Source organism: Macaca nemestrina, chromosome 15 (assembly GCF_043159975.1).
Source record: "Macaca nemestrina isolate mMacNem1 chromosome 15, mMacNem.hap1, whole genome shotgun sequence".
NCBI classification, from domain to species: domain Eukaryota; kingdom Metazoa; phylum Chordata; class Mammalia; order Primates; family Cercopithecidae; genus Macaca; species Macaca nemestrina.
Genome location: NC_092139.1, coordinates 9,160,491 through 9,173,470, shown reverse-complemented (window position 1 = coordinate 9,173,470; position 12,980 = coordinate 9,160,491). Strand labels below are relative to the sequence as shown.

The 12,980-nt window shown below is 38.0% G+C and overlaps 1 long non-coding RNA gene across 3 annotated transcripts in view; it reads right to left on the bottom strand.

Moving 5' to 3' along the window:
- LOC105470635 (uncharacterized) overlaps positions 1-9,957 on the bottom strand; it is a 51,825-nt gene extending 41,868 nt beyond the window's left edge. Inside the window, exon 1 of one of the 3 annotated variants that reach the window (XR_011613225.1) lies at positions 8,325-9,957. This is a non-coding gene — a long non-coding RNA (uncharacterized lncRNA). The remainder of the gene's footprint in view (positions 1-8,324) is intronic. The other 2 variants (XR_011613224.1, XR_011613226.1) reach the window with 2 other exon arrangements.
- Positions 9,958-12,980: the final 3,023 nt, after the last annotated feature.

Here is a 12,980-nt window from a genome sequence, read left to right as displayed (position 1 = left end):
GGTATCCCAAGAAAGACTGCAGTTTCCAATGGAGAGATGCCAGGGTAGGCTAGATGCATAATGAAACTTACCGAAAATCACAAATGACCAGGTGAGTGAGTTTTTGAACAATAATATGTCATTTCAATTAAGCTAACCCCTTCCCAAATGGGGAAGTAGCATAAAAATATTTATATAAAGGACTATAAACTGAAGATAATGCTAAGGACACAAAAAACACAAGCATAGAAAGATAATGGAAAACGTGGCATTACACAACTCCTATTTCAATTGCTTGGTAAGCAATATAGTAAGAAGAACAGCAATCTAAAAAGAACTAGCCAATTATCGCAGCACCATTTGTTGAAAAGGGTGTCCTTTCCTCACTTGTTTTGCTTTGTCAAAAATCAGTTGACTGTAAGTATTTGGGTTTGTATCTGGGTTCTCTATTCTGTTCCATTGTTCTATTTGCCTATTTTGATATCAGTACCATGCTCTTTTGGTGACTATGGCCTTAGTTTCAGATCAGGTAGTGTGATGCCTCCAGAGTTGTTCTTTTTGCTTAGTCTTGCTTTGGCTGTGCCAGTTATTTTTTGTTCCATATGAATTCTGGAATTGTTTTTTTCTAATTCTGTGAAGAATGATGGTGCCATTTTGATGGGGATTGCATTAAATTTGGAGATTGCTTTTGGCAGTATGGTCATTTTCACAACACTGATTATACCCATCCATTAGCATGGAATGTGTTTCCATTTGTTTGTGTAGTCTATGATTTCTTTCAGCAGTGTTTTGTAGTTTTTGTTGTAGAGGTCTTTCACCTCCTTGGTTAGGTATATTCCTAAGTATTTTATGTTTCTTCTTCAGCTCTTGTGAAAGGGGTTGAGTTTTTTATTTGATTCCCCACTTGGTCACTGTTGGTATGTAGAAGAGCTACTGATGTGTGTACATTAATCTTGCATCCAGGAACTTTGCGGAATTCTTTTTTTTTTTTTTTGAGACGGAGTCTCGCTCTGTCGCCCAGGCTGGAGTGCAGTGGCCGCATCTCAGCTCACTGCAAGCTCCGCCTCCCGGGTCTACGCCATTCTCCTGCCTCAGCCTCCCGAGTAGCTAGGACTACAGGCAGTTCTAGGAGCTTTCTGGAGGAGACTTTAGGGTTTTCGAGGTAAATGATCGTATTATCAGCAAACAGTGAGTTTGACTTCCTCTTTACCGATTTGGATACCCTTTCTTTCTCTTGTCTGATTGGTCTGGCTAGGACTTCCAGTACTATGTTGAAGAGGAGTGGTGAGAGTGGGCATTCTCATCTAGTTCCAGTTCTCAGAGGGAATGCTTTCTGCTTTCCCCTGTTCAGTATTATGTTGGCTGTGGGTTTGTCATTGATGGCTTTTATTACATTGAGGTATCTCTCTTGTATGCTGATTTTGCTGAGAGTTTTAATCATAAAGCAATGCTGGATTTTCCTGAATGCTTTTTCTGCATCTATTGACACTATCGTGTGATTTTTGTTTTTAAGTTTGTTTATGTGGTGTATCACATTTTTTGACTTGCATATGTTAAACCATCCCTGCATCCCTGTTATGAAACCCACTTGATCATGGTGGATTATTTTTCTGATCTGTGGTTGGATTTGGTTAGCTAATATTTTGTTAAGGGATTTTAGCATCTATGTTCATCAGGGATATTGGTATGTAGTTTTCTTTTTTGGTTATGTCCTTTCTTGGTTTTGGTATTAGGGTGAAACTGGCTTCACAGAATGCATTAGGGAGGGTTCCCTCTTTCTTTAGCTTGCGGAATAGTGTCAAAAGTATTGGTACCAATTCTTCTTTGAATGTCTGATAGAATTCTGCTTGCTATAGCAGCACAATTTGCAATTGCAAAATTGTAGAACCAACCCAAATGTCCACCAATCAAAAAGTGGATAAAGAAACTGTGGTATATATGTATGTATGTATGTATGTATGTATGTATGTGTATACACACATACACATACACACACAATGGAATACTACTTGGCCATGAAAAGGAATGAAATAATGGCACTTGCAGCAATCTGGATGAGATTGTAGACTACTATTCTAAGTGAAGTAACTCAGGAATGGAAAGCAAACATCATACTTCCTCACTGATATGTGGGAGCTAAGCGATGAGAATGCAAAGGCATAAGAACGATAGGATGGACTTTGGGGACAGGGTGGGAAGGAGGCGAGGGATAAAAGACTACAAATAGGGTACAGCATATACTCCAGTGAAGGATGCACCAAAATCTCACAAATCACCACTAAAGAACTTACTCATGTAACCAAATACAACCTGTACCCCCATAACCTGTGGAAAATAAATATAGAGATTAGAATAGTGTCTGACTTAAAGGGTTCAACAAATGAGTCAACTAGTTAAAAAGAACTAATGAACAGTCAGCCACAAATTTTCCAAATTATTAAGAATATTATTGCTATGTCACTTTATTTTTAATTTTTAGAACATGCTTTTATGTATATAATGCCTTGAAATGTTAGTCAATGAGAGTAGTAGATGTGTATGAATGTATGAAGTCAGAATGCCTTCTTGAGATTAGGGAACATGATTGAAAATATAACACTATAAAATACTCAAAAAGCTATTCAGTTTACTTTGAGGTAAAAGGCATTTTTAAAATGGCAAATCCACATGGTAGAAGCAATCCAGGTGTCCATCAACAGATGACCAGCTAAGCAAAGTGTGGTGTAGATACACAAGAGAATAGTATTCAGCCTTAAAAAGGAAGGAAATTCTGACATATGCTATCACATGGATGAATCTTGAGGACATTATGCTAAATGAAATAATCCAGTCACAAAAGGACATATATGTATGATTCCACTTCTATGCGGTTCTTAGAGTAGTCAAATCCAAAAAGACAAAAAGCAGAAGAGTGGTTGTCAGGGGCCAAGCAGTGAGGGAGATGAGGGGGTTGGTGTTTAATGAGCCAGAGTTTCAGCTGGGGAAGATGAAAACATTCAGGAGATGAGTGGGGTAATAGTTGCACATCATTGTGAATGTACTTAATGCCACAGAACTGTACACTTAAAATTGTTGAGATAGTAAATTTTATGGCATGTTCTTTTTATCCATCCCCACAGAACAAACTTTTGAAAAAATACACCAAGATTGTCTATTTGGAATCACTAATGACATGTATACATTCATGGGGAAAAACATTAAAAAATCCCTAAAAATAAAAATGACAACTCACATGGCTCAGTCCCCTTATCCTCACATCATTGTAGGGAAATGGAGGACCAGCCTTGGGGCATTGCTGCTTTTCCCTTTCTCCAAACTTGTGCATTTCAGAGTGAAAATCAGCACTGAGACTTTCTTAGCTGTCTCAGCTTATCTCCTCTACCCATATCATAGAAGAAAACTGAAGTGAATCATTTCCAATAGTTATAAAATGAAAAACAACAAAAGTAACCTCCCAATAAATATGTGACTAGTGCCAACATATTTCCAGAACTGCAATGCACATCTGCGAAATATGCCTGCTTCATTCTAGGAAGCTAACATAACAGCTGTACAATAAAGAAAGATCTCTGATAGCTTCTACCATAAGCTTTCTAACTTTAGAGAACATACGAAGTCTAACACAACTACATTCTTTTATAAAAAGCATCATCAACTAGTTACAACTCATAACTGATTGGCTCCTTACCATCTCATCTCATCTTTCTCATTAATAATTTTAGCATAGTGGCTAATTCTTCCTGGCTTTTAACCTTCACCCATATTAGTCAATATTGTTTTTACATTTATGGCAGTGGTTATTCATACTTGCTCACATTTTATCAATTTCCCTGCCTGCCATTGTTTATTTTTTGGAATTTTTACCATATATGATTAACATCCTATAAAATTTACTATTTTAAAATGGGCCATTTAGTAGCTTTAATATATTCAGAAAGTACATCACCATCATCACAATCTAATTGCAAAACATTACTATAAAAAAATCAAGTACTTATTAGTAGTCACTTCCCATTTTCTCATCCCCAAGACCTTGGCAGCCCCTAATCTATTTCTATGAATTGCCTATTTTGGATTTCTACAAATGGAATTGTATAACATATAGCATTTTGTGGCTGATTTATTTCACATGCCTCATGTTTTGTTACTAAACACATTGTAGCCTGTATCGGTAATTCATTCCTTTTTATTGCCAAATAATATTCTATTGTATGGTATACTATATTTTGTTCATTCAACAGCTGATGGACATTTAGATTGTTTGAATATATGTTTAATTCTTGTTAGAAACAAATGCTCGGTGCCGCAAAGAATAATCAGCACTCCAGCAAAAGTTTTCTCAGCAAGGCAATTTACTTCTATAGAAGGATGTAAATTTCTCCACGGATGGAGAAATGGCAAGAGCACACTGAATAAAGAAAAGCAGAGGTTTTTATATCCAATGCAATTGGTTTCTACTACTGTGTCCTGTCTCCATTGGCTGGAGCTGGACTGCACAATCTAAACTGGTCCTGGTTGGCTAATTTGAAGGGTGCAGGAAGGGGGTTACACTGGCAAGAACGACAGTTTTGATGGGAAAAACCATTGTGGTGGGAGGGGTAATTTACAGGGTGAGCAGCAGATATGGAACGTGGGCTCTATAGATTAGAACTGATGGGCAGATGTTTACTGAGACCAGGATAGGGAGACATAAAGAATAAGAAAGTTCCACCTTAAAAGCAGGAAACAAAGAACAAGGGAACTTAGATAAGCTAAACCTTTGAAGAAGAACTTCTTACTGTATTTAACATTCCCTTGGGTATACACTTCTGAGTAGAATTGCTGGCTCACATGATGACTCTATATTTAACTTTTTGAAAAACTGCCAAACTTTTCAAAATTGGCTGCACTATTTTACATTCTTAACAATGTCTCCATATTCTCAACACTTACTATTGCCATATTTTTATTATAGCCATCTTAGTTAGGTATGAAGTGGCTTTGATTTTGATTTGTATTTCCCTAATAACTAATGACGTTGAGCATTTTTCATGTTCACTGTTGGTTTTTGCATCCAGTGTCTTCCTTCAGCATTCAAATTCCTTCCAGCTGAAGTATAACCTGTAACAGTTCTTTCAGAATACATCTTGGAGAGGTGAACTTTCTTAATTTACATATATCTGTAAATATCTTTTTGTATCTTTTGACTATTTTTTGTTGTTGTTGAGACAGAGTCTCACTCTGTCGCCCAGGCTGGAGTGCTGTGGCTGGATCTCAGCTCACTGCAAGCTCCACCTCCCAGGTTTACGCCATTCTCCTGCCTCAGCCTCCCAAGTAGCTGGGACTACAGGCGCCCGCCACCTCGCCCAGCTAGTTTTTTGTATTTTTTTAGTAGAGACAGGGTTTCACTGTGTTCGCCAGGATGGTCTCGATCTCCTGACCTCGTGATCCGCCCGTCTCGGCCTCCCAAAGTGCTGGGATTACAGGCTTGAGCCACTGCACCCAGCCTCTTTTGACTATTTATTGACGTAACAAATACAGTACAAATTATAATCATGTAGCTCAATACATTTTCACAAATTCAGAAAAAAACACTTGAATAACCAATACCTATAATAAGAAATAAAAGCTTAACAGCATCTTGGAAGCCCCACTGGGCCACTCTAAGTTACTGCTCTCTCTGCCCACCCCAGAGATAACGTTTATCCTGGCTTTTGCACCACACACCAGTTTGCCTAGGTTTAAACTTCAAATAATTGGAATAGTATCAATCTTTCCTAATTGTTTTAGTATATCATGTGCTGTGGGGATACATATTCTCTTTAGTTGTATCTATTGACTATTTCTTTCATGTTAGATTATATTCTTATGCAATTTGCAAATTTTGTAGTGATCTTATATTTCATAGGGTCATATGTTATTTTCCTCTCAGATTCCCACGTTCCCTGGTTTAGAAAAACCCATACAGAAGAGGTTGTTTTTAGACTGACTGCACTGACCACTTGGAATGGCCTAGGATTATATATTAACTGGTCTGGCTTCAGATTTTCCTGCCTTAGAGTTAGTGAAAATGCAATGCAACACCTGTGCATCTTGCTTGAGATTAAAACATACACACCTCTGGCAGATCCTCAGGATTTTCCATAACTTGTCCTTCATAAGACTTTTTTTGAATTGAAGCAAATCTTTTTTTTGCCCCTTTTGTAAATTCAAAACCAGATTCTTTGTATGACAATGCAAATATGATAAACAAGTGTGTGGGTTAAATGACAAATAACCCAAAGACTCTCAGTTTTTATCAAGAGCTTATTTCTAGTTAGCACATAAATATATATTTTTGCTTATGTAAGACACTAAATGGGATCTGAATACTTAAAAGGATAGATATATTCTATGAAGACATGCAAATACAAATAATTAACTATCAAGTTTCCCTGTGGGCAGGTGTATTGAATCCAAGTTCCTCTTCTTGGTTTCTTGATCCCACCCCTCCTTACCAACATTTCCTTTTGCTTCTCAATCTGCATAATTCATCATAGTTTGAGTTCTTGATAGCCCTTTTCCCTGTAGCACATTCTAGATTTCTGGCCTTGCTATTGACAGCCCCACCTCTGAAAAACCAGCTCATTTTATTCTTTAACTATACTTTTTATAATATCCCTCAGGCTATATTTTTTTCTGAAGAACTATCATTTTTTTCTAACACTTTGTCTATGCTAAGACCATTAGTGCTTCATAAAATGTAGTTTAATTATTCATACGTAGCTATAACAGTAGGATCTGCTTTATATGCTCCTGAGCTTTGCATAGCTCAGGGTAGGCCGTATACTTCTTAATCCCTTAAGTGAAGATTTGGGATCTTGTTCTCAGCACCATGTTGTATGTTTAGTGGTCCTCTTTGACCCTCTAGTTATCTCTGCAGAGTTACTGTAGTGATACACATTTCACGAAATGAGCATTGTTTCTGGGTCAACCAGTTGGATCCTTGGTGCAAATAGATTTGTCTTTATTTAAATTAAGAATGAGATGCTGGACGTAAAGATACAGGTTCTGAGAACTTAAATAGCATCCTTCACAGCAGTCTTTCTTGATTAACTTTCCTAGAACTGCTAGGTGGCAACTTCCAAATTGGATCCTCTCTTTCATCTTAGGATGCCTCTGGGGTCAAGATCTTCTTGTTTCTCATCTCTCCTACTTTCCCAAAACTTTCTTCCCCATACCCACTTATCCTTCACACCATAAATTTTATTACTCTCTTTACCTTTATCCCCTTCAATTATGAATCCCATCATTCAGCTCATTAAAATATGACTTCAGGCTTGGCACGGTGGCTCATGCCTGTAATCCCAGCACTTTGGGAGGCCACAGCAGGTGAATGATTTGAGGCCTGGAGTTCAAGACCAGCCTGGCCAACATGGCAATAACCCATCTCTACTAAAAATACAAAAATTAGCCAAGCGTGGTGGTGCACACCTGTAATCCCAGCTACGTGGGAGGCCGAGGCACAAAAATCACTTGAATCAGTGAGGTGGAGGCTGCAGTGAGCCAAGATCATGCCACTGCACCCCAGCCTAGGTGACAGAGTGAGGTCCTGTCTCCCTGTCTCATATACACACACACACACACACAAAATATATATAATATATAAAGACATATATAGTCTTCAAAATGAAGATCCTGTATCCTATATAACTTCAAAAGTGAGATATATATATCATATATATGAAGTATCTCACTTTTGAAGTAAAGTGAGATACTTCATATATATGATATATATATATTATATGAAGACATATACGTATGTCTTTAAAAGTGACATCCTGTCTCTCATATGTATATATGAAGACATACCTATACATACATATATATAATATACGATGTAGGAACTTTAGAATATACAAAATTCTCTTCTTCAGGATAAGAAAATCCTGATATTCAGCCTAACCTCCACTGCCTATAAAGGAAGAATTGGTTTCACTTTCAGGGAAGGTCACCTTCATCCTCATGAAGAACTGTCAAAAAATAGCCTGCAAAGAGTCCCAGATTAAACACCTTCTATGTAGGCGACAAAAGGACAACAAAAATAATCAGTTCATGGTTCACGGGCTGATATGGGATATTAACAAATGCAAACATTGTAATAGTTAATGTCATTCATTAAAGGCCATCGTGTGCTGGTAGGATGCTCCACATGAAACTGACTATGCAGATGGTATGTCATTCCAAGTCACTGTATGCTCCCTACAGATAATAACTATGTTATAACTACCTTGCAAAATCAGGACTGACCCCCACCCAAAGTTCAGATGGCAAGGCTGACGAAATCACACACACACAAAGAGGGTATGGAAAGGCTGATTACTTACATAACTGAGGTCTCTGGGAGAGCAGGGCAGACCTCTCAAGGTCAGAAATGGTCTGCAAGGGCCAGGAAAGGCGATTGGCTTGGGTCTTTATTATGATTCACGGTGGTTCCAGGGTGAGCATTCCATATGCGCAGGCGTTTCCATGGTTTGGATGTCTCACTGGTGCCAAAGGAGAAAGCACCCGGGCTTTTTTTTTTTTTTTTTAATGAACTTGTAGAGATGTGACTACAAGGGAAAGCAGAGGGGTGAGGCTTAAAATCTATCAACAGTCAGACAGCAAAAATGGGAGTCAGACTCCTCATTACAGAGCATTTGTTGACAGTTCTTCATAGCTGTCATTTTGCTTCCATCATGCTAAATATTTTGTAGTCCACTCAGTAAATGCTTCTAGGTTGACTGTTTGGATCACAAACCTTATTTTTTGTCTAATGTCAAGAGGAAACTCTAAAAGCATAAAATCTTTGTAAGGGCATTAAGCTCAATCCCAAAAGTGCAATGCTTTCAGAAAGCCAAGCTGACGCTGGTTGAGTCCATCCAGCTCTATCCTGCTAGAGCTGCCAGCACTCTCCCTCAGTTGTCTGAAATATGCCTTCTTCCGTAATTGGCCTTGCACCTCTGCTCCAAAGGAAGGTTCAGTTCTGTCTACTCATTGTCTTCTAAGTCTTACTTCCTTTGGCAGTATCTAAGGTTAGGTCAGCAGCATGTTTTCTATTGTAGTAGGTGATCTCATCCCCTAGGACCCTACATGAATTGTGATCTCAACAATCACTCTCTCTTTCCCTTTGTGTCCCCATTAGCACCCCTTGGTTGATTTGTGCCAAAGCCTATTGTCCTTTAAGTTATGAGGAAGAAAAAGGAAATCTGATAAATCAATTTCCTCCTCAACAAAAAGGAAAATATTTTATACTTCTTAACTGTGCTTTGATATGCACATATTATAGGCTATATCAGCTATCCACTACATACTTAGAAATTTAGCTACTTGTCATAACATAAATTAACATTTTATGGCCATGCAAAGAGAGTAGAAATGGATTTTAGAATGTCAAGTATTTATCACTAGTATGTGTTAATACAAATATCTAACTTAATTAAAAATAGGGCATTTATATGTATATATGTGGGTGTGCGTGTGTACATGCGCATGTGTGCATGCACACACACACAGATATGTTGGTTTTGTGTAATGCAACCACATCAATTAAGTATACATAGGATAGAGTCACTGCCCTGACTCTTAAATGTAACCCTTATTAGATAAAAAATGAACTAAAAAATTTTATCAACCCTGAAATCTGCAATCAATGATATTTGGTTATAAGCAAAATAACATGAATGATAATCTAAAATTTCTGACCAAATAACACTGGGATAATTGCATTATTACCTCTAGTACTCTTAGAAATTTCATTCAGCAGTTATAATATTGTTGGGGGATGAGTAAACTTTTCAATAGCAAGTACTTTACCATTGAAGAAATGCATTCTGGGTATTTCCCAAAGTACACCTGAAATTTAGATTATTTTATTGATAGTTTTTGAGAAGAAAATAATAATCATTTTTCTGGTTGTTCACACCAAAAATTTTTAAATGAAGTTGGGCATTTTAAATACTCTCTTTGGATTTAGAGCTCTCTAATTATATTTGAATCAGAGAATAAAATTCCATTAAAATAATTTTAATTTCCAATATTATGCACCAAGCATCTGATTTTTCATGAGTTTGCCAATGGAAGTTCATTCTGCTGGCCAACGTTCCCACTCATATAAGAATAATGCCTCTTACCCTTGAGGCCTCCTGATTGCTGCAAGCAGTTTGTCTCTGAAATTTAAATTTTTTTTTTTTTTTTTTTTTTTTTGAGATGGAGTCTTGCTTTTTCACCCAGGCCGGAGTGCAGTAGTTCACTGCAACCTCCGCCTCCCAGGTTTAAGCGATTCTCCTGCCTTAGCCTCCCAAGTAGCTGGGAATACAGGTGTGCACTACCACACCTGGCTAAATTTTGTATTTTTAGTAGAGTCAGGGTTTCACCATGTTGGTCAGGCTGGTCTCAAACTGCTGACCTCAGGTGATTCACCTGCCTTGGCCTTCCAAACTGCTGGGATTACAGGCATGAGCCATCACACCCAGCCTGACCCATTCTTTAATGGAAAAAGAAAATGCACATATTATTCCCAAATGCTACTGTCAGCAGTCAACCTATCAATGATTGACATATTTTATTTTCTCAAATACAAGAAAAGCAATCCTTAGCATCTAAAAGGTGATGTTGTATAGTATATATGGTATTATCTCATCTGTTTTTTCAAATTAAAATAATTTTTAGTGAATGATTAAAATTTACTAAATCTCTCTATAGCCATGCCTAGGGATCTGACTTGTTCCATATCTAAGTACATGCCCCATATATTGACACAATTTTAGAAATGGCTTTTAGCTGTTATCTCTGGGAGGAAGGATTAGTAGAGACTCATTTTAACTTTTATATTACCATATTGTTTGAGGAATACATAATCACATTTATCAGATACAGATCTCAGTTTATAAACTCAAGTGTGAAAGAAATCTTTTCTCAGAGTGTGTCTTATTTCCGCAAGGGGACACACCTGTTGAAGTGGCATTTGCAGGATGAGATAGCAATCTAGATTTCTGTATTTCCTTTCTTTTGTCTTGGTGTATGCAGACACCCTGTTCCCATCTGGCCTTTATATACTGACCCATGAAGCCATGCTGTATTATCCTCTTCCTGTCTGTGAATCCCTTCACCCTCACTGGCTGACCTTAAACCAAGTTATTTCTGCTCCCAGAGGAAAACATTCTCCATCTCCTGCTCTGCTACAGTTGGCAAAAGGAACTGTGAAGCCAAACTGCTCAGATATACTGTAATGATTTACAACAGACAAGAGAAGGTCAGGTGGTAAGAACGACTGGGAAGGATTTCACAACTGGACATTGTAATAGTTGGGAAGGCCACTTCATAGTGGACAGTCAAGGAGGGCTTCTTGGAAATCATGCCATTTGCACTAGTAGCGTCCATTGCTGTCTCCATTAAAAAATTATGAATTCGATCATGTGTTATGACTGTAGAACATGATCAAATTCATTGAAGAGCTGATAACTTGGCTTGAAAGGGGTGCAAAATGGAACAACAACTAGCATCCAGGCAGCAGGTATCCATCAGCCATCACATCTCGGCCTGGCCTCCTAGGAGAAATTAGTTCCATTATTTGTTTTCTCCATCCCTGTGAGACCCCATTCAAGGCTCAACATTCATGAATGCCTTAAAGGCATTGTACTATGTATACCCGCTAAACAATCAATTTTATATGTAATCATAACGTTGATTTGAAACATAGGTTCCTCTCCTTTTTTCAGTGGTGTGCCAGGTAAAGGAAAGAGTCCAGGGGCGTGTAGTTAAGGAGAATTGCAGGTGGAGAGGCTCTGCCTCACATCATCAGCTTCAGCTGTGATTTACGTTCATATTAAATGTTAGCTTGTGTGTTGCACACCCTGAGGCTTTTTACTCCACCTGGGGGTGGAAATTTGCATTATTATGCATTTCTGACTCTAGATATAGTGGGGATTTTATTTTTGTCTCTGAGAACAAGCTAAAATCAAATCTTACTTAAATAGGGGCCGAATATGCTGCTTAGGAGAAGCACAGAGAGAAGATAGGGCAAAGATGGGGCAATGAAAACTTGGGAATGAGGCAGATATCAACATTCGATACATTATTGTCCATTCATTTTTTCTCAGTCTTACAATATGTAAGAATTAATTAAGCCAGTGCTTCACATTTCTTCTCCTTGCCTTATAAAATAAAGTTAACAAAATCTGTGTATAACACGTTTTCTGTCAACAAAACCCATTCCATACCAAGTACATTGAGTAAATATCTATGTAGGAAAATGTATGTTAGGCAGTGCCATCATGTCCTCCTACCAAAGACCAACACCCCATGTAGTATTTGAATTATTCCTTAAAGCCACATTGTCACCAGATTCTCTGGTATTTGTGTTTTGTTTATTTGTGAAATGGGTATTTTGGTGCCTTTTCTTCCCTCTTTCTTTTTTTTTGAAATAGGGTCTTACTCTGTTTCTGAGGCTGGAGTGCAGTAGGACAATCATGGCTCATGGCAGTCTGAACCTCCCCAGACTCAAGCAATCCTCCTGCCTCAGGTTCCCAAGTAGCTGTGACTACATGTGCACACCACCACCACACCTGGCTAATTTTTTTTTTTCTTTATTTTTTTAAAGACAAGGTCTCACCATGTTGCCCAAGCTGGTCTCCAACTCCTGGACTCAAGCAATCCTCCTGCCTCAGCCTTTCAAAGTGCTCGGATTACAGGCGTGAGCCACCAGGCCTTGCCAAATCCTTCCATTTTTGCCTGTAAGTTTAAAAGGATTTAGAAGATTTAAGCTTGAAAAATCAAGCAGAGATTTGGCTCAGGTAAGGTTTTGGTTTTGTTTTGTTTTACCAAACAATAGGGTCAGAGAAATTGAGTATTCTCTCTCAGGGTAACTCCTACCAGCAGAGGCAGTTGCCAGGACAATAGGGGCTGTTTCTACACTGGCAAATAATATTGTGTAAAATTGCCTTGGTTATTGTTGTTGTTTTCTACTACTAGGGCAACAATCACACGTAGTTACTTTTTCTTCT